Source organism: Halyomorpha halys, unplaced genomic scaffold (genome assembly GCF_000696795.3).
Source record: "Halyomorpha halys isolate HHAL.00 unplaced genomic scaffold, Hhal_1.1 Scaffold252.1, whole genome shotgun sequence".
Taxonomy (NCBI): domain Eukaryota; kingdom Metazoa; phylum Arthropoda; class Insecta; order Hemiptera; family Pentatomidae; genus Halyomorpha; species Halyomorpha halys.
This window is the reverse complement of record NW_027108761.1, coordinates 487,901-508,057: the sequence shown is the minus strand read 5'-3', so window position 1 is coordinate 508,057 and position 20,157 is coordinate 487,901. Positions and strand designations below refer to the sequence as shown.

Sequence of the window (20,157 nt, the reverse complement as noted above, 5' to 3'; positions counted from 1 at the left end):
AATTACTGTTTTGACTAAAACTATCTCCCCATTCCCTAATAGCTAATGAACTGATTTTAGAAGTTTAGCTATCAAACAAATCTTTATCACATAGAATATGATCCTGACAAATTCTTTGTTTATTTTTTTGAGTCCTTTTGCACTTCACTTAAGGCTGGTAGGTCAGGTTATCCTAGATTTATTTTTGAAGATTATTTTTTTCTTGACTAAAATAAGCTAAAAGATATTGATTTTCAATTAAAATAAGAAAACAATACTCTTTACGACCTCAATCTTGAGAAATTAGAAAAAAAATTACCATTAAAAATTTTCATAATTACTGTATATGATCTGGTTAAGTTATTAAGATTCTTAAACAAAATCTGTTAAATTCACTGTTTGCCTTCAAAGGAAAGTTTTCCTCTACTTTCCTTTGAAAAAAAACGAAACACTAGATGGGATGAGATAAAAAGGCAGAGAGATCTAACACAAAGATTCTTAATAATAAAATAGTTTAGAGAGGAAAATGTTTTTCCTAACATTTTCCTTATCCCTTTATGTGTTGTATACTGTAGTCTATTCTTGTAATGAAAAGATTGAATATTGTGTTGTGATCTGCTTATCTGTAGTGTAAAGTATAATAAAGTATATGTATGTAAACTATAATAAAAAATATAAGTAAACACCTTTTCGAAGAAAATGGTATATACTTGAACCATAATCTAAAAACTAAAATATCCTAATTTTACAAGCCTTTGTTAATTTATAAATTACTTGAACATTCCATAATGAAGGTAATTGGACTTGTTGGAATTTCTCCCTAACTTGCTAGTCTAGTATTAATTTATTTTTTTATATCAGACCTATTTTGCAAAAAAAAAATATATATATATATATATAATATCTATAATATTACAGAACATATATATATAAAATTGACCAAATTATAAATCCGCATAAATCAACTGCCAAGAAACAGCGATCGGAAGTTACTCAACAACCGCCAAATTCCATTTTACGGAAAAAGTGCGTAGAAGGAATTTTGAAAGTTGATTTTTTTGACCTAATTTATATATTCCGAAATTCTGATTTGCAATCTGGAATATGATAATCAAGTGCATAATACCAGGAACGAACTGTTTTCTTGGATCTTAAATTAATCAGTCGTAAAGAATAAATTTGAATACAATGTACACATTACATATTTTTTCAGTTTGAATGAACTTAATCGAATAAATTCTTGTGGCCATGTTAAATAATAAACGATTAAGATCATTAAAAAATTAAAGGAAAACATGGTTGGTATAATGTATTAATATTCAAAGTTTTCAGAATTTATTAAAACGTCTGGAATGATTGTTATTAAATAAAATGATTGTAATATATTTATAAGACTACAAATTTAAACATATTAATAATTTTATATACATAAATGATTGAACGTAGTTTTTAAAAATACGAAATATATGGTCGTGATTTCAGTCTAACAAAATAGTTTGTTAACTATTTTTCGTTCCTTTTTTACCGCACCCCTGACCATCTTCATATTAGTAATTTATATTTTATGTTTCTTGTTAATTTATTTTTGTTTATATAGGAACTATATACATTTCTTTCAATATTAGTATTAAAATTTTAAAATGAGACTTGTTTAAAATGGTAATTGCATCATATTAGTATTGTTTTGTTTGGTGTTATTTAGTACGACGTATTTTTGTATTATTTTTTTTTTCTCTTGCATAGAAACCACACAAGGAAATTTTATTTAAGTGTAGGTACTCCACCACGTATAGGATGATATATATATTTTTTAGACTGTATTATATATCTGTAACTTGGTCTAGGTAACGGTAATGTCCATTTTTAAAGGTTTTCTAGTTTCTATGTAATATTGTATGTTGAATATTTTAACTTTTCTAACTTTTACTTTCAAAAATAAACAGTTGTTTCAGAAAAGCAATTTTATTTTACTTAATTTTTCATACCACAATGATATATGACCAACCTAGATTCTGGAAACCTCCAGTTTCAGCCTGGAAAAAAAATACTGATTATTATTTTGAACTAAGGCACCTATATTTAGTTAAAATCCATCTGTAACTTAACATTATAATATGAATTAATCAATTTGTGTGAAACGTTCAAACAAGACTAAAAACAATAACGGTCATTGTTGCAGTCTTTATAAAAAGTAATGTTTTTTTTTTAAAAATATGTTTTGTGATTAGATGTGCCAGAAATAATTTTAAAAAAAAATAATTGTGAATACAATAGATGAATTAAAATTAATTGTTATTTTCGGATAACAGATGTTGCAACTGTCTTTCTTGGACTCATTGGATAACAGATAATTTTATCCGAAATCTGCTATCTATCATCTTGCATAAATTTTGCCTAACCATAGGCCTATATTGGAAATACCCCGTTATGAAAGAAAAAAATTAATTTGTTAGTTATGAAATGTCCATAAAGATTTAATTGACCCCCTAACTCTCAGCTACCAGTCTCTCCCTTCCAGTACCCGATCTACCCCTACTATATATAAGTAGGCCTATGCGGCATAACCCTGGACAAACCTGTTGTCTACTACGTGATACTGACCGAGTAAACTTCTCTAGAAAGATCATATTGTCTTCAGCTAACTGTACCTTTTCCCACTTTCACTATTCACGAGATTTCTAGCTAAGTTATTTTTCTTCTTTGGTTATTCCTCCTCTCTGTGAAGGGGATATACGGACCTCTTCCTCCTCCTCTTCCCAGATAGTTTCTCTTTCATCCCGTGACGTAGGAGCTGCCCTTTGCAAGGGATCGAGGAAAGGCAGGATCAATATGGTGTAGGGCAAGCGAGCTCATCTTGGCCTGTGTCATTGGCCCCTGCGCGCGCAGCCACCGCCAACCCCAGCTTCGTTGACCCATTCGCATCTGGCAGCTCTCAGGTAACTGTACCCGTCATGCCTTCTTTTCATTATTTCTATTATTAGACCATTAAACATTAATGATTTCCTCTAATTTTGATAATTAATTAAAGTTTCGAAAATTCTAAAAATGTGAATAAATAAATATTAGTGTTATAAATCTTATAATTATTACTAAAAATAAACTAAAAGTTTTCGCATTTAAAAAAAAAAAGAGAGAAAAAAAGTGATGGACATCCTGAAATAAGTGTTTCCTTCATAGCGTAGATTCGTTATCTGTTGGGGCTTATTCAGAGAACTTGATCACTGATAACGTGCTGATAAGGGCCACACGAGTTGTTCACTTTCACTTGTCACAACAACAGCGGTATGTAGAGAAAATTATTTATTTAATTCTTTATCTTCACTTATAACAATATAGTCGTCTTGTGCATTCCTCCAAAATTGTTTTGAAATGTATTATGTCCTTACAAAAGATATTCAAAGTGCTTTAGTGTTTATAAAAAACAAAAGCTTAGTTACTATAGTATTTAAAAACAAGACAATCTTATTTATTCATTTTCATCTGAATACTTTATCTTGATTTGAAATAAACAGTTGTTCTTTTACTATTTAGTTATGTTGTATATTCATTTAAATTTATGTTGTATGTGGTTCTGTTCCATAAAAACAAAAGTTTAATATTATCGTAATATTATATAAATAAATAATATATATAGTAGTTTAATTTTTATTTAAATGGTTTATTTTCACTTGAAATTAATTGCAGTTGCTGAAAATCGGTGTATTCCAATATAATTATTTTTATTTAATGCTGAATATATTTAATCATAATATATTACAAAATCATTTTACAATTAAATTGTGACGAAAATAGTATTCGTTTAAATTTTATTTATTCTTATCCAGGATATATAAAGTACGACTACGTTTCATAGTTAGCGTAGTTCATACGTTCAACAAATGTTTAATATTACAGAGCAATATTGCAATATTGTGATATAGTATTAGTAAAAAATAAACATATTTTTTCTAAATCCGTTACATATTATTCTTGAATTACTTTGTGTAATATGAAATACAATTTTAGTATAGTAAAATAAAAATTTTTCCAAAGAAACACCAACTATTTTTATTGCATTCAATTTAAACTGAATTTTTACTCATAATATTTTAGTCTGAATAATTTTGACTAATATATTTTTTGTATATTATCGTACTATTTCTTGTTGGATGTGTTACATTTACTTTAATAAGCTTGTTGGACATTTATAAGAATAAGATTATTTCAACATATTCATTTTAGAATAATTAATACTCCGTATCACTTTTATGAAAGAATTTCGAATGAATAAGTGCTTAGTATTAGAAATAAAACTTTAATAGAAGTGTTTTTACATGTGGTTTTAATAATTTAAAATAGAATTATTGTTTTAGAAAAAAATTTGTTTATCCAAAAATTTTTAAGCCTAAGAAATCTATATATTTTAGATTTTTTTATTTGATTACAAAGAATATTTAAAAACAGTCGTTAATTGCCCTCATTAAACATACGTAGTTGTAACGTACAGCGTTGAAAACAAACATTGTTATCTAAAACACTCATAATTCACAATTTCATTGTCAGAGTCGATGACCTGCCAAGTTTACTAGCCGAAAATCGCATGTTTGTATTTATTTTGAAACAGAGATTTTTTATTATAAATAAATTTTCTAGAAAGTCAATTTAAATTGTTTACACTGTTTGGAGGAGATAATAGATTAAATTCGCGAGTGATTGTGGGAGGCTTGTTCCCTACAACGAGGGCAATGCCACGGTGGCCTCGTCTGCGAGAAAGTGACTTATAGGGAACTCCAAAACCAGGCCGAGCTACATTGTGAAAAAAATTTCTTTCGACATTAAAAAAAAAATATTCCATTTATCTATATAAAATTTTTATTATTTTAAACCGATAAAAGTTAAAACATATTTTAGCAAAATAATTAAAATACCGTTTCTTACTTAAGTAACCTTCATTTATAATACATGAAGTAAATTAAAGCCATGTTGATTTCCGATTATTATTAATGAATTTGAATATTGCTATGAATAAAAAACAAACTATTGCCGGGACCGTTCCGCCCGATGCAGAGTTCAGTCATCTCGCCATCTTGAGCGCATGCTTCTCAACACCACGTGACCATCAGATCGAAAGTGAAAGCGTTCAAATTGTCAGAACTGCGCAAAAAAGAGAGAGAGAGGGAAAAAATTAACAAGGAACTCAACAAAGGGTTATATTTTTAGACCTCACCCCTGCTTGGCGAAGCATCTATTTCCTACCCTTTGAGGTTCAATGGACTGTTTGGTAATGCATGCGGAGTCTGGAAAAAAAAAATCTTTTCTATGAAGTCGATGAGGTAAGATGTAAATGTGATCTGGGCAGGTTCTACATCCTGTTTTATTTTTTGATATGAATAAAAAAATTGCATTGTTGAAACCAGATTTTTTGCTCATTTCGAAACGATGTCCTTGATTTGCAGAAGTGGTTTGGGTCAGGTTTGTTGATATTAGTCATCATACATCTCGAGTCATTATTTAAAATCTAGTCGGGAGTTTCTTCCTAAGTACAGTTGTAATCATCCTTTCTTTAATTTCTTTTAACGATTTAGGCTCGTAGTTTTTTTAAAAAGTTGCCTTATTGCACATCTGCAGCAAAAGGATGACCATCATGAATAATAACTTCATAGGCTTTGTCGTTTTTGGAATACAGTGATCAATAATTAAGTGAGTGAGTGGTATCTGTTCTTTTATATGTTAAGAAAAAGATTAACGGGTTACCAGGAAACTTCCAAAAAATATTTACAAAACACAGAATTTTTTAAACCTTTTAAAGTTGATTTAATCGAGTTTTAAATCGGATTATCATGTTGAATTAATCAACTTTTAATTTAATCAAATATTTAATCTAATTATACAGGTGATTTAAATCTTTATTTAATATTCAAAAATTTTAAATATTAATTTTATAATTAAAGGGGTGTTAAATTTAACTAATTGCCAATTAATTATAAACTTTTGACATTATTGACGTCATATATTTTATTCGTTCAACAATAGGGGCATCACATTGCAAAACCAACCAATTCAAGTCCATTTTCAAATAGTTAATTTATTTATTTAATTAATTAACCGTTTTAGTACTAGATTATTACGAATTAAAAGCTTCAATTTAGGAATATACACACATTTAGGTTGAATACATTATTTGATATCAAGAAGATTAAAATTTTAAATTATTATTTAATGATCTGGGCTTATTTTATTCAATTATTAGAACAAATATATATCTTAATTAATTTGTCAGCGTTTTGATTAACATTTTGGAACAGAAGTCAACGGTAACATTTTTTTAATTTAATATATAAACAATTCAAATTTATGTTGGATAAATAAAAAAAATAAACTCAAAAATTCTATTAAATAATTGAATGTATTTTTAACTAAACTATGCATAATTTATATGAACCTCAACACAGTAGAAAATTTGAAATTCATTAGTGATTATTATTCTGTACTAATTAGAGCCAACAATTAAATGCTCTTTTTGGCAGTCTAATTTTTAGATGGTAATACAGATATGTTCTAACCAAGCTTTATTTAATCTATATATATTTACAGCATGTATCCAGTATATAATGAAGATATATTCTTGTAACTTATGTTTTTGCTAACCGATCACCAAACTAGGGTTGTGAAAATTTTTCATACATTTGTCAAATTCCAGTCTGCAATTTCACAAAACCATTCTTATCATAAGGAAATACTGTAGTTATTTTATATAGATAACAATAATAAAACTTAAAAAATACCTGTTCCAAACTAAAGTGAAACTATGAGTAATAATAAATATTTTTTTCAGTTATCTTTTTTTTATTTTTAATTACTTATAGTTTTATTTTTAATTTAATCACTTATAAAATTATCAAATATTAGCAAAAATTAAAAACTAATGTGAACTCTCATTTACTATCAGTATTAGATCAACTTTAATTTCAATCTAGTTGGGCAGTGATCCCATGGCTGTTGGCACGGGTCTCATCAATCGAATAACCTTGGTTTTACTTCCTGCAACTATTATAAAATTAGATATATTCTGTTTAAAGATAAATAAATTATTTCTCATAAATAATATAATCGAATTTTGCCGAATTGTTGGACACACAATCCTATTGAACCTTATATTTATTTCTTCTATCTTTAGAATACATACACTTGCAAGAATAATTCATAATTTTTTTCAATAACAGCTATTATATTTACCTTTAAAATTTTTGTATGCTATAATTTTTTTGTGTTAGAACAATCATGGTTCCAGTAAATCTTAAATATTAATTTCTCAAATTTACTGAACTGAATTACTGTTAAACAAGTCAATTTAAAAAAAGAAAAATATAAAAATTTTAGGAATTGACGCATGAAAAAAAATGAATATTGATAATTTACATTTGAAGCATTGAAATGTTATCTGGTACAAATTTTAGTGCAAAAATTAAAATATTGTAATTTAAAAAAGCAAAACATATAATTTATAGTAAAAAATAATTTGAATCAATAAGCTGTCAAAGAAGCATTTTGTAACAGTAACATTGTCCTGGTTTTGTTATTTTTATTAAATTATGTTTGATTACTAAAAATATTACTAGACTGAGTGATATTTTATTAGAGTAATGTATTATATATATATTGCATAAGCATATGAAAGGGGGAAGATCCTTCATATTTATAGATTGCCTAAAACATTCTAGACTATGTTCGATTCTGAAGTTTACTTGCTTGACTAATCGAACAAAATGCCGCCATGTCGATGAACGGGAAAACTGAATTAAGATTTTTTTAAAGGCAATTCACCTACTTCTTTATTCTAGTAGTTACTCAGTTATATTTACAATGCTGAGTGAATCCGTCCCAGATTTAAACACTTCCTCAAAGGATCATCCTGGTTGTGCTGCTGCCTGAAATGCGCCACGGAATTGGAATAAAATATAAAGCCAGTATAATATTATTATTTAATAATTAAAATTAAAAAATAAGTCGACTAGATTGTAAATTTATCGACTATTAGTGGAAGTACAAAGGTATAAAACTTGCAAAAATAGGGAATTGGCCGATTTGGGGAAGATTTTCATAATTAGAAACGATTTTCCTAAACAACAATCAATATATGAACATCGACTTCATCTGATTTCTTGTGTTTAATGTTAATAATTTCTATTGAATTCACGGAATAAATACTTGGTAAATTAATAGTATCATTGCGATGTTTGTGATTTATGTCATTTTATCTAAGAAATCGTGATGTAATTTCCAATTAGTAGTAAATGTAGTTTAACTATAAATAAGGTTGATCGTTGCCACAAGCCGTTACTCTTGTGAGGATATTTATTAAATACTGAAGTAATTTTAAGTAAAACGAGCCAAGAGTCAATTTCTTCCTTCGGAAAATTTGATAATATCTAATTAACCATCTAAAGAAATAATTTCAACATGGAAATTATGAATTTATTAACCGGACTCAAATTATTACGTAGTTGGTTCCAAATTTTATTTGTTTTATTAGTAAGCATATCTACCAATAGAAAATATTGAATGGTTAAAATATTTACATTTAAAGTAAATTTTTAATTTTGAAACTCAAAAGTATACTATTGCCCACATTTCTGTGCACCAGAACATATTATGTTGCTAGAAGTCTATAGTTTAGAACACCTTTTTTTTTTTACAGAAGTAAATATTAAGACTCCTAGTGATTTGGTTTTCAAAAATATAATATTTTTTATTAATTCTAAGTGAGAACTAATTGGATTTATTTTTAAAATTGGCTTAACAAATATTTTACAATTAAAAAAGTAGCAAACTTCAGCGGTATGCTTCAATAAAATAATACCCGTATTTTTTTTTTTTTTTTAATGGTTAGTAATAAACTTATAAAATTAGACTGATTTATTAGTTTATAAATATATCATGTATTAATATTTAGCTTGAGAGTTATTATTTAAATGAAAACATAACTACTAATTTTTTTTTTATTTACATTTTTTACAAAACTTGTATTTTGTTAAATTTGAAAAATAGTTGTTAACTACATACAAATATTTATATTCTTATTTTATCACTTTAAATATTTAACGATTTTCTGATTTACACAATATACAAATTTACAATCTTATCAAAAACCTACCTTCACGAGGATAGAAGTTTGTTATCAATAATTTCTAATACTTATTATATTTTATCTTTCCTTTTTATTAATTTAATTGATTTTTTTAAAAATTTCTAATAATTTAATTTAAAGATATATATATATTCCTACAGATCAAAGCCGATTTTTAATGTCGAATAAAACAAATCATTGTTGGAACTAACAAAAAAGAGAGGAACCCCTCCCACAGAACGATGTCTAAATTTTTTGGCTTAATGGAAGAATTTTTTTTAAATTGTTAATTATTAAATTTTTTTGCTGTCGTAGTTATATAATAATTTATTTTAATGAATTGTTGAAACGTGGTTCTGCAAAAATAATTGAGTAGATACATTCCTCTCAATTGCCAATTCGTAATTGGCTGCAGCGAACCGTGCAGGTTTATTTTTAGCGAGCTGGTTGGCGCTCCATATGCTTTGTGCCCAGCCTAGAAGGTCACCGAATCCCGTCATGCTGGATGCAGCACCCAGGGCACGAAAGAAAAAAATAGGAAAAAAAGCACCGCTGCACTTGTTGGATTGCATCCACGACCAGTTTAGAAGCAGTACCTTCTACACTACCATCACTCGAGTGAAGATAATGTCTACTGGAAAACATATCGTCGGCTTACAAGTGAAACACATTAAGTCAAAATTTTATATTTTTGAGTTATTTAGCTTTTCCACTCTAATGCCTTTAAAAAAATTAAACTCCAAAAAAATATTAATATCATAAAAATATAATTATTAAAAGTAAACTTATTATTTTCAAAACATCATCAAATATCTCAAAACTTCAAGTTTCGACTTAGTGTATTTCGCTTGTAAACCAACGATGTATAAAACTAGTTTTTGGGCACTATTTCGTATTACAATTCAACATAATAAATTTGTTCGCTGCCAAAGATAGGAAGGTTTGGTACCTATGCGGGTTAGTAAAAATATCTATGTCCTCAGTATCAAACATTTTCACTCGCCCAAATTTCACATCTGTCTGTTATCGAATTTGCATTCGGATATGATGAATTCTACTGTTAATCTGATTTTGATCCTGGTATTTTCCAAGATGATAGTGTGAATTTTATCAAATTATTTTCACTTACACATGCTAAAAAAGAATTCCGTAATGTAGCTATATTTCAACAACGGCGTGTTCTGTAGAAATAATTTTCCAACCACTAATCATTAACGTTCAGACATAGGTGATTACCCATATAATAGAAATTTCCAGATGAGAACTTGAGGAAATATAATAGAAAAACAGTAAGGAAGCTATAGAGAGCTGTTTAGTTGTTTTTAACGCCTCTCCATTTTCTTGCTTTTAAATTGTTTCATTCAACACTATATTCTTTTCATAAGATTTAAACTTATAAACACCAACATAAATAAATTTAAATCATTATATAAATATACTATATATAGTTACATTTAATGTAAATTAAAAGAGTAAAAAAAACAACAACATTATTTTAATACGATACAGTCCTTAAATTGTTTCTGGTAAATTAAAATCGATTGCTTTCTCTACAAATCTACAAAAAAAAAAATGTTTGTGGTTTGAACAAAATAAATAGTCAATAAAGTACAATGAATCCGAAGAAATAAAACATATTCACTGGAATAATTCATCTCATACATATTATTTTTTACTATCACTTACCTACATATAGAATATAAAGTAAGGTAAAAAAATACTGCGATCATAAAAATGGTCGAATTTGAGTTTTCGACAGAAATACCTGTTTCAAGGTCTCTTGAGTCCTAAAAAGCTAGTCCTACGATTGGTCGGTGTATCTATTTGTGGGCAGCCTAACTAAAAAACAAAAACTCGTACGAAACAAATTACATATTTACAGTATGACTCTTTTGCAACTTTTCCGCTAAAATCGACCTACCACAAGTGGCTCTTTATAAAATCGATTTTCATATTTTTCTCCGAAACGGCTCGAACTATTTTGATTAAACTCGGTGAACTGATGAGCAATTAAATTGCCTTTAATATCAGATAGGTTTTATTCTCATTCTAACATTTCATGTATTATATATGTATGATGTACTGATGTATTTTAATGAAGGGTGCGAAATATATATATATTCAAATAGACTAACAGGACTTAAATGCCGATTAAATCTTTTTTAAGCATTAATAATAATTTTGATGCATAATACCTTCAAGGAGCTCAACGATAAAATATTACATTGTTTTGTTACCGTATAATTTTACAATCATTTAGCAAGAAAATAGTTTATAAAGAAAATACCATATTTTTATGAAATAATTACATAATTCTATGAAGTAGTGAATATCTTACAGACTGTTAAATTAATACGATACAGGTTGAGGAAATTTATTCATACAAATTCTTAGTATTGATATATTCGGTTTGTATGCTAACTTATAAATATTCAACTATAATTCTGTGATTGTCTTGAAATTTTTTTAAAAGCTATATACTTGAATTCTAATTTCTTATCCAACAAAACCTCATGCCTTTTTTAAAATAAACTTCAACTCATACAGCGCTGGCTATTGCGGTGCCACTTTATATAACACAGGATGCTATTAACAACATAAAATTGTGAAAAATTATTCGATATGAAAAAACACGGTTGGACGCCGGGTCTGGCGCCGAACTGCAATGAGGTTAATTGTCGGGCAAGTACCGCACTGGCCTCCCCTAATTGCCAATAATTTGTTTTAATTGCGGCAAACAATCCTATGAGATGGTGCAATCATAACTTATTCAACTCAAGGACTAGTCTGGATCGGGCTGCGGTCGCCGAAATTGATTTGGCCTGGCAGAACGCTCCCGGCAGGCTAAAGGAGTTCCACGATAAAATTAATTAATTAAATAACCTTCATAGGCATGGGTCGTAGTCTAAGGATCATTTGAAGTGGGTTTAATAAATAATTAAAGTTAAAATTAAATGTTTTTTTGGTGCAATCGGAAGATGTTTCTTAACATTGTTAAATTAACTAACAAGTGCAAAAGCTAATTCGGGTATTTGCTTCAACATTTAAAAATTTTCATCTGGAAAACCAACGGCATTATTGCATATATTAAAGAAAACAATTAATTCTGCAGGTTCCGATGTACAGGGTAAACGCGTGGCAAAGAACCTAAAAATATGAGGACACTCAACATTTACCTTTGAGGAACCAAAAATCACCATACATTTCCATATTGCTGACAGGCCTTGGTGAATGACAAACGATCCTAAACAAACAAATCCCGGACAGATGGCAACCCCAACCTGTATCCGAAATGGTATAGTCTATGAACCTCAAATTCGCTAATTGTAACTATTCTTCTATATAGAAGATAATTCTATATAAAAAATGCCTGCTAATTACATAGGCTTCAGTATTTCAAGGTTTAAAAAGAATTTTATTAATTTTTTTTATTACCTCCACGGCCTAAAGTCCTCGGACCCTTGGTCCGCAATCCTCATAGTACAAGAGCCCAAGAGGAGAAAAAAAGGCAGTTATCTCACCCCAACTTTTGATTCCTTTAATGAAGACTATGTATAATTAATAGTCAAAATTGATGAGTCTGCCGAGTATAGGTAGGGGGAATAAAAATGGCGGCTGTTGCAAAGCGAAAAAAAAACTAATTTTTCATTCGGAGCTCTATATCTTAAAAAGTAGGAACAACACAAGAAAACCAAAAGAACGTCATTTAAATAAGAGTAAATTTGCTAAAATATGAGTCCTAATAGAGTTATTTACGTTATATAGTTTTCGAGATATAGATTTTTAAAAACCAACATTTCATAAAAATGTTGTATGGGACGTACTAAAAGATCAGTAGTTAGTGAATTTATTTAGAAAAATTTATATCTCAAAAAACATTTTACGAACAGATGTCTAATAGCACTCAAATTAAAGCTAGTTTAATGAGCTATAAAGTAGTTTATAATGTTTATCTTCGTAGAAGTAATAGTTTACATGACATTTGCTAAAATAAATTGTTTTATAGTTGTTCGGACAAATTTTCATTTGCCAAATTTATATTCATATGTGAATATCATAAAAACTACTACCCCTACGAAGATAAGTGTCATGAACTACTTTATAGTAAGTTAAATTTCCTTTACTTTGAGTGTTGGCAGACATATGTACGTCTTATGGATCTAGAGATATATTTTTTCAAAAATCTAACATTTTATACGAACAACTAGAAATTAACATTTGTGAGTTTATTTTGTCAAATATCATAAAAACTACTACTCCTACAATAAGATAAACATAATTAACTATTTTGTAGTAAATTTAACTAGCTTTAATTTTAGCGCTGGTAGACATCGGTACGTCCGATGGTTTCTGAAATAAAGTTTTTCATAAATCAAATTTATTGTCCGAACAACTATAAATCTATTTATTTTAGCAAATATCATGAAAACTGCTATTCCTACGAATGTAAAGGTCATAAACGTCTTTATAGTCCATTAAACTATCTTCAATTTGAGTGCTAATAGACATCTGTACGTCATATAGTTCTTGAGATATAGATTTCTCAAAATAAATTAACTAACTACTAATCTTTCAGTAGATTTTTAAGAAATTTTGCTTTTTAAAAAGCTATATCTCGAGAACTATTGGACGTAAATAGCTCTTTTAGGGCTAATATTTCAACAAATTTACTCTCCTTTAAATAATGAGCTCTTATATTTTCTAGTGTTATTGGTAGTTTTTGAGATAAAGAGCTCCAAATGAAAAATCAACGTTTTTTTTAGGTTTTGAAACAGCCGCCATTTTTTAATCCCATACCTATACTTGGCAGACTCATCAATTTTGACTAGTAATTATACATAGTTTTTATTGAAGTAATCAAAAATTGGGGTGAAATAACTGCCTTTTTTTCTTCTCGGCTCTTGTACTATCAGCCAGCGCTTTCACAGTGTGCAAACTCGTTCTCTTCTGCCCAAGCCTGGAGATATGGTCCGTCCATAATTATCCACTGGTTTCAAAGATCTTCCGTGGATTCCGCTTGATAATGCCCCTCAGAACGGGAACTCCAAGATACTTTCTATCCCCTCACACCTTATTTGATCTCTTTTTATTTTTCCAGCCGTTTTCAGGAAATGCTTCATTCCAACGCCTGTCCAGTGAAATCCCACTTTCACTACCCTATAGAAGAGTAGCCTAAAAAATGTACAGTTTTTTTATTTATTTAATACTAGTTGGGCCTGATGACCGATACGATGGTTAACGTAAGAGGTACATAATGTACAGTTTGACATTGCTTTTCATCTCCCTTTCCCCTACCACAGTGTTGCAGAGTGTGTTAATACACAAAATTTACTTTTTTTATCTTTATGTAAAAGTTCTTGATCAATTTCGCCATTTCTAATGAACACTGTTCCAGCATAGGTGTATTCATCGCCTCATAGATAATAACCAAATAACCTATTATACCAAATTTAATATTTCACTCAAAATGTCTAGCTTGAGAAAATAGTTTCGAAACACGATTGCATAATTTATAAAATTCAATTTACCTGCTATCTCATTTCAAAATCTTAAAGTATATATACATTAATTATCTTCTTGTTTACGCAAAAAAAAAAAAATCCGTCGGATTAAAATACATGTGCGTTTCTGATTAAAATATTTCAAAATCCGGACAAGATTATCGTGATGTTATACTGTAGATATCTTTTAATCTATCTATAAATCGTCATGGGGTGTTACATATGTAGATCCTGGTGTTGTTTATTATGTTGTATTATAGAAGGTGTTGTAACTTCTGACTGCTATATAAGCGGCGAAAAAACGAAGGTAGAGCCGCAAACCTTTTTGAAATTCCGCAGGCGTTAAGAGCGTCGCCTGAATACATAATTATCACTATTTCTCAATAATAGTTTGATGTTTTTATTCCTGTATTTTCACTTGTTGTAATTAATAGTAAGAGTAATGAATGACCTCCGGATAACCGAGATATCTATCTAAAAAACAAGATTTATGATCTATCTACTTGTCATTTTAGATGCATATGAATAGGTAAAATTTAACATAGGATTTTATAAAATCAGGAAAGGTTTTTAAATACGGTACAATGGTCACTTTATACAACTTAGAAAACACCCTCTTAGTATTATGATAATATTATTTACTTCCAGTAGTGATCCAGCCATTATGCTTGGGGTTGTATTCAGTTAGACTTCGCCGAAACTCCCCTTGCTAAGTGTATTATCGATTTTCTTGGAGGAAATTCTAAATCGATATTACTACATGTTCTCTAAATTCATATTAAATTTATCTAACTTAATTTTCTTAATTTTCCTTGAATAAATTAGGTTGGAACTATATTATGTTAGGGATACCAAGTAGAAATATTGAATCCTTTTCTAAGAATCCCTTTCGAAGTAACCAGGACCATAAAATCGAGTTTTTTTTGCCCTAAAAAAATCATTTTTGAAGCTGCCAATAAACCAAACAAATCATTCAGAAACGGGATCCTAAGAAATATCCTATCTTACGTTTACCTTAAACGTTAAGTTGAATTGATGAATATCGGTATATAAAAATAATACATAATTTGCAATATATAATGGTTCTAACGGATTGTCCATGCTAACCACATCATTCTTTTTTAAAACAGTTGCCCGAGAAACAATACTCCTTACCTAGTACAGAATCTACGATGGCACTTCTCGTGTTTTATTCATTTTTTTTATTGTAATATTTCTACACGAACTTACATTTAAATTGTGGCTAGAAGTTGATGACCAAAGTGATTTACCTCCTGTGACCAAAAACAAACATTTAAATTATTCCAGGGAGTTAGAAACATAAATTCAATTTAGCCATTACGTATACTATTTTTCATATAAAACTTCCTATCACGATGTTTATAAAAAATACAAAATAATCTTCCTTTGGTGGAATAAATTAAGCGATATTTAATTTGTATTTTTTCTGAATTTGTGAATACATTCGTAGTTTGAAATTTTCATATTTGCAAGAGAGAAGTAAATTTATATTTAAATTGAATTAACATGAGGTAAAACTTGTTCTAATATTTTTTAAAGCTTGCGATAATGAAGTTTTTGATTCCATTTCACACTAATACTGAATAATGGTCAAAATATTTTCTACGGGTCGATAAAGTATCGTTTTGTATTAAATTTATATTTAAATAAAGAATTTGAAGTTAATTAATTCTATACTAATTAAAAAGATTATAATATTTTTTTAGAAAAAAAGAAAAAAGAAAAATACTTAAATGTAAAAATTAACGTGAGAAATTGTTTTTTGTTCAAAGCCCCTTTACATTGGAGGCGAATAAATTTCGAGGCTACGGGGATAAAATTAAATAAAAGTAATAAATTAATAAAAAAAATGGTGGATAAAAAATTTATTCGCAACAAGACATAGTCATAACAATGGCGTGTATAAAAAACGGGAAGACTACAAACAGTGAAAATAAAATAAATAAGATAGAATTGAAAAAAAAGAAGAAAAAACACGAATAAAATATCAAAGGCACTGGGAAGCATTTACAGTACAATAGATTAACAATAATCTGTACAGGTACAAATTGAAGGAATAATATCTTTTCAGCATCAATGTGTCAAGCAGGTCCCATGAAAAAAAAGTAGAAAAACGGGAATGCTTTAAGTTGTACTTGTAGTCTTTAAAAAAATATATTCAAGATATGAATTTATAAGGTAAAATGTGAGTTACTTACTATATATAAGATCAGAAAAAGCAATTTTTCTGTTTTGTTTTAAGAACTGTTATTTTCCTTCTTTCACGAAATTGGTACCTTCAACTTCAAAATCGCACTCAAGAAAGTTAACCTTGGCATACATATCTTTAAAAGTTTAATTAAATGTTGTTTTTTAAGACGGCATGCGCTGGCATTTTCCTCTCGGAAGGTCAGAATCATTTTTTTGGTCCGATATTTTAATTTTGTCAAAATAGATTCTAACTCGTTAAAACTTGAATTATTTTGCATGATGTAAAGGCCTGGGTAAACTAATTAATTCGATACTCATTCAAAAACCTGTTACAAAAACGAGTGTCATAAATTATAATGGCACGTCTTAATCGGTTCTTTTAAATAAAAAAAAACAACTTGATTAATAAAAAAAGGCATATATATTTATAGCTTGTTCGAAAAAAAAAACACTATTTTTTTTATCTCAAATATTTGAATAAAAAAAAGTTGGTCTTGGTTCCGACTTCCTCAATTAGTTGTCAATTTCAATTTCCTGTTCAACACATTAATTTTTTATCTACAGTACTTATTTTTAAAAAATAGTGGTGCATTACGGCCTAGAAACTATTCAAAATAAATATAATTCAAAAGATTTTCGTGGAAATTCACAATTTTTTTACTAGCTTTTTATGATACATTATGATAGGTATTCAATTAGCCAAATTTATTGAGCAACAAATTTTTCAAAAAGAATTTTACAATAAATCATATAGATATATTATTGGAAAAAATGATAGTTGAAAAATTAAAATGACTAACATTAATATTATCTATCGTATTCATAATTTAAAGATTTTTTTCATATTAAAAAAAAAAATACTTTAACTTTTTTAGCGAGAAAGTAAAATTGAATTTATTAATTTCAAAAATAATTATGTATTTTTCAATTTAGAAAGCAAATGTTCCATTTCCTATACACATGATACTTAACATTTTTTATGTACCATCAGGTATTTGTTTTTGTATTTTTGCTCAGGTGTCACAGCTTCCCTCTCCAAATTAGTGTCGTCTTTTAAAATAGAATACCCAAAAAAAATTAATTAATTTATATTTTTAACGCTAACTTCTATTCGGTTTGGCAAGGGGGAGGTATGGACGCGGTAACTTAGGTAAACCCTGTCAGCCTTTCGAGCCCTTAGTTGACCTTAAATCCTCAATTAACATTTTCAATTTTTCTATAATAAGAAACCAAGATTAGCAACTACCGCCTTCAGCTAAACACGGGCCCGCAGCAAAATAATTCATAGAGCCACCTCCCAGTGAATATTCCATGTGTTTAATTTGTCAATAATAGACTAGGTCTATTTTGACGGTCACTATGGACTGTCACAAGTTATTGACCCAATATATAGGCCCTTCATCCAAAAACATTTATCTACCAGGTGAAATACAAAATTAATTGTTAGATTTGCTCTTTTTGCAGAACGCCAAAGATCTATATTTGTGAAAGGGACTTCTATATTTTGTTATATTATCACTTTTTGATCAATTGTCAGTACTTATTTAAATCTAAAGATCATAAATTTCTTGTGATAATGTTAAAATAAAAACATATTTTTGTGTATAGCGAAACCATGATACAATAGGGCCTTAGAGAACTGGTTCCTTGAATGTTTACGGTTGGCTGCTACGTGGTCAACAAACCCTCAATGCCGCAGATCCGTAGGCCCCTTCGCTTGTTTCGCAACTCCGACCTCTTTCGCCAAGGACAACCGTTATCTTTCCCTGCATCTCATCCAGTAGGGTGAAAGGTTCACCAGTAGATCACCGTGTATCAATAAAAATAAACAAATCAATGCATTTACTTATTAAGGCAATTAAAAAAAGAATCACATAATCTGAAAATAAATATAATATAGAAATAATATCAGCTTTTAAGTAGGATCATCTGATCTATAGATTATTGTGTTATAAAGAATGAACAAATAATATTTTCGATTGGCATTCCACTTCTAATACGTGGTTTATTATGTTAATAACGTATTAAATATGCTATAAATAAAATGATATCAAATATTTTGTTCGCTTTTCATATAAATTGACAAAATCAAATTGGACTTCTTATTTATTTATTTTTTATAATTTAAACTTATTATTTTTGTTATTTATAGAATTTAAATGCTTTTTAAACATTAAATAAGTAATCGATTATTCGCAATATAAAGACAACGAGGCCTACTAAGATTTTATTTTATTCATGAAAATAAAAATCGGGTCAACGGGCCTGATATTAATTGGGACCCGTCTATAAATATTTATAACCTTCTTACACCAGCTACGATAAAGGGTGAGATTATATATCTTTAGCATAGATAGAGTCTAGCCTCTATCTTCACTTTATTTTTACGTTTCTGTCAGCACTCAATGAATTTGGGTTCTTCTGCTCTATATGACCTTTGGTAGGGTCAGTGCATCTAAAAGAAACCAAAATTGTTGGTCAAGATGCTTACTGGCAAAACCATACTTTCAAACGTTTTGCTTAAAGCTTTTTTAAGTATCCCGTAGTTGTGCTATGATTAAAGGGTCTATTATTTATCACTACTCACAAAAAAATTAATAATAATAATACTTACAAAATAAACAATATTAAAAAGAGAAAAAAAAAAACATTTAATTGACTAAGCCCTTTTTGTGTTTCTTGGTTAAGTTTATTTAAAATATTCCCTATGGCCTCATGGATGTAGATTCAACCACTTTTGTAAAATAAATTATAAATATAATAATAAATAGGAATAAAATAAAATACAATTATAAAAATCATTTTATTTGACCGTTTGTATAATAATTATTTTTGAGCAGTTACTCATTTTTTCATATTTTCTTCAATTCCATCAACTGTATCAACAGATTCGCGCTGCGATAAAAATATTTATCCCCTACAAAGCCTTGACTTACTGCGATAATACCAAGTTCAATGTTATCGCATTTATTTAACATATATAAATGTTCTTTCCTTATTACTATTCATGGCCCGTCTGTTGCCATAGTGAGGTCAGTGGGGTACTCATGCAGGTTTTGCAACATGAACGGATTGAAACTAGAAATAAGTGGTTTATACTTAAACACCCCTTGAAAATTAATTAAAATAATCAAACAATGTTTTAAAAGGGTGATAAAAAATAAAAGAGTTAATTTCTGTACTAATATTATATATTGATATGTATGAGAGGTACCAGCTGGGGTTTTTTTAACTTAAAATAATTTCTTTTGTCGGCATAAAAACCAATTATACCACCGGACCTAGGCAAAAACCCCGTCGGCAACAGATCTAAAGTAATGGAAAAAGACATATAGATAACAGAGAGTACCATTAACTGGG

General features: G+C 28.6%; 1 protein-coding gene across 7 annotated transcripts in view; it reads left to right on the top strand.

Moving 5' to 3' along the window:
- Positions 1-20,157, top strand: part of Cipc (Clock interacting protein circadian) — a 152,389-nt gene that overhangs the window by 113,198 nt on the left and 19,034 nt on the right. The window contains exons 1-2 of one of the 7 annotated variants that reach the window (XR_002945594.2): positions 2,584-2,915; positions 3,157-3,261. The exons of 4 other annotated variants lie outside the window; for them this stretch is intronic. The gene's annotated coding sequence lies outside the window, so the exon portion shown is untranslated. Of the gene's footprint in view, positions 1-2,583; positions 2,916-2,999; positions 3,262-20,157 lie in introns of those variants that run through there. 2 more of the 7 variants (XR_002945596.2, XR_002945593.2) reach the window with 2 other exon arrangements.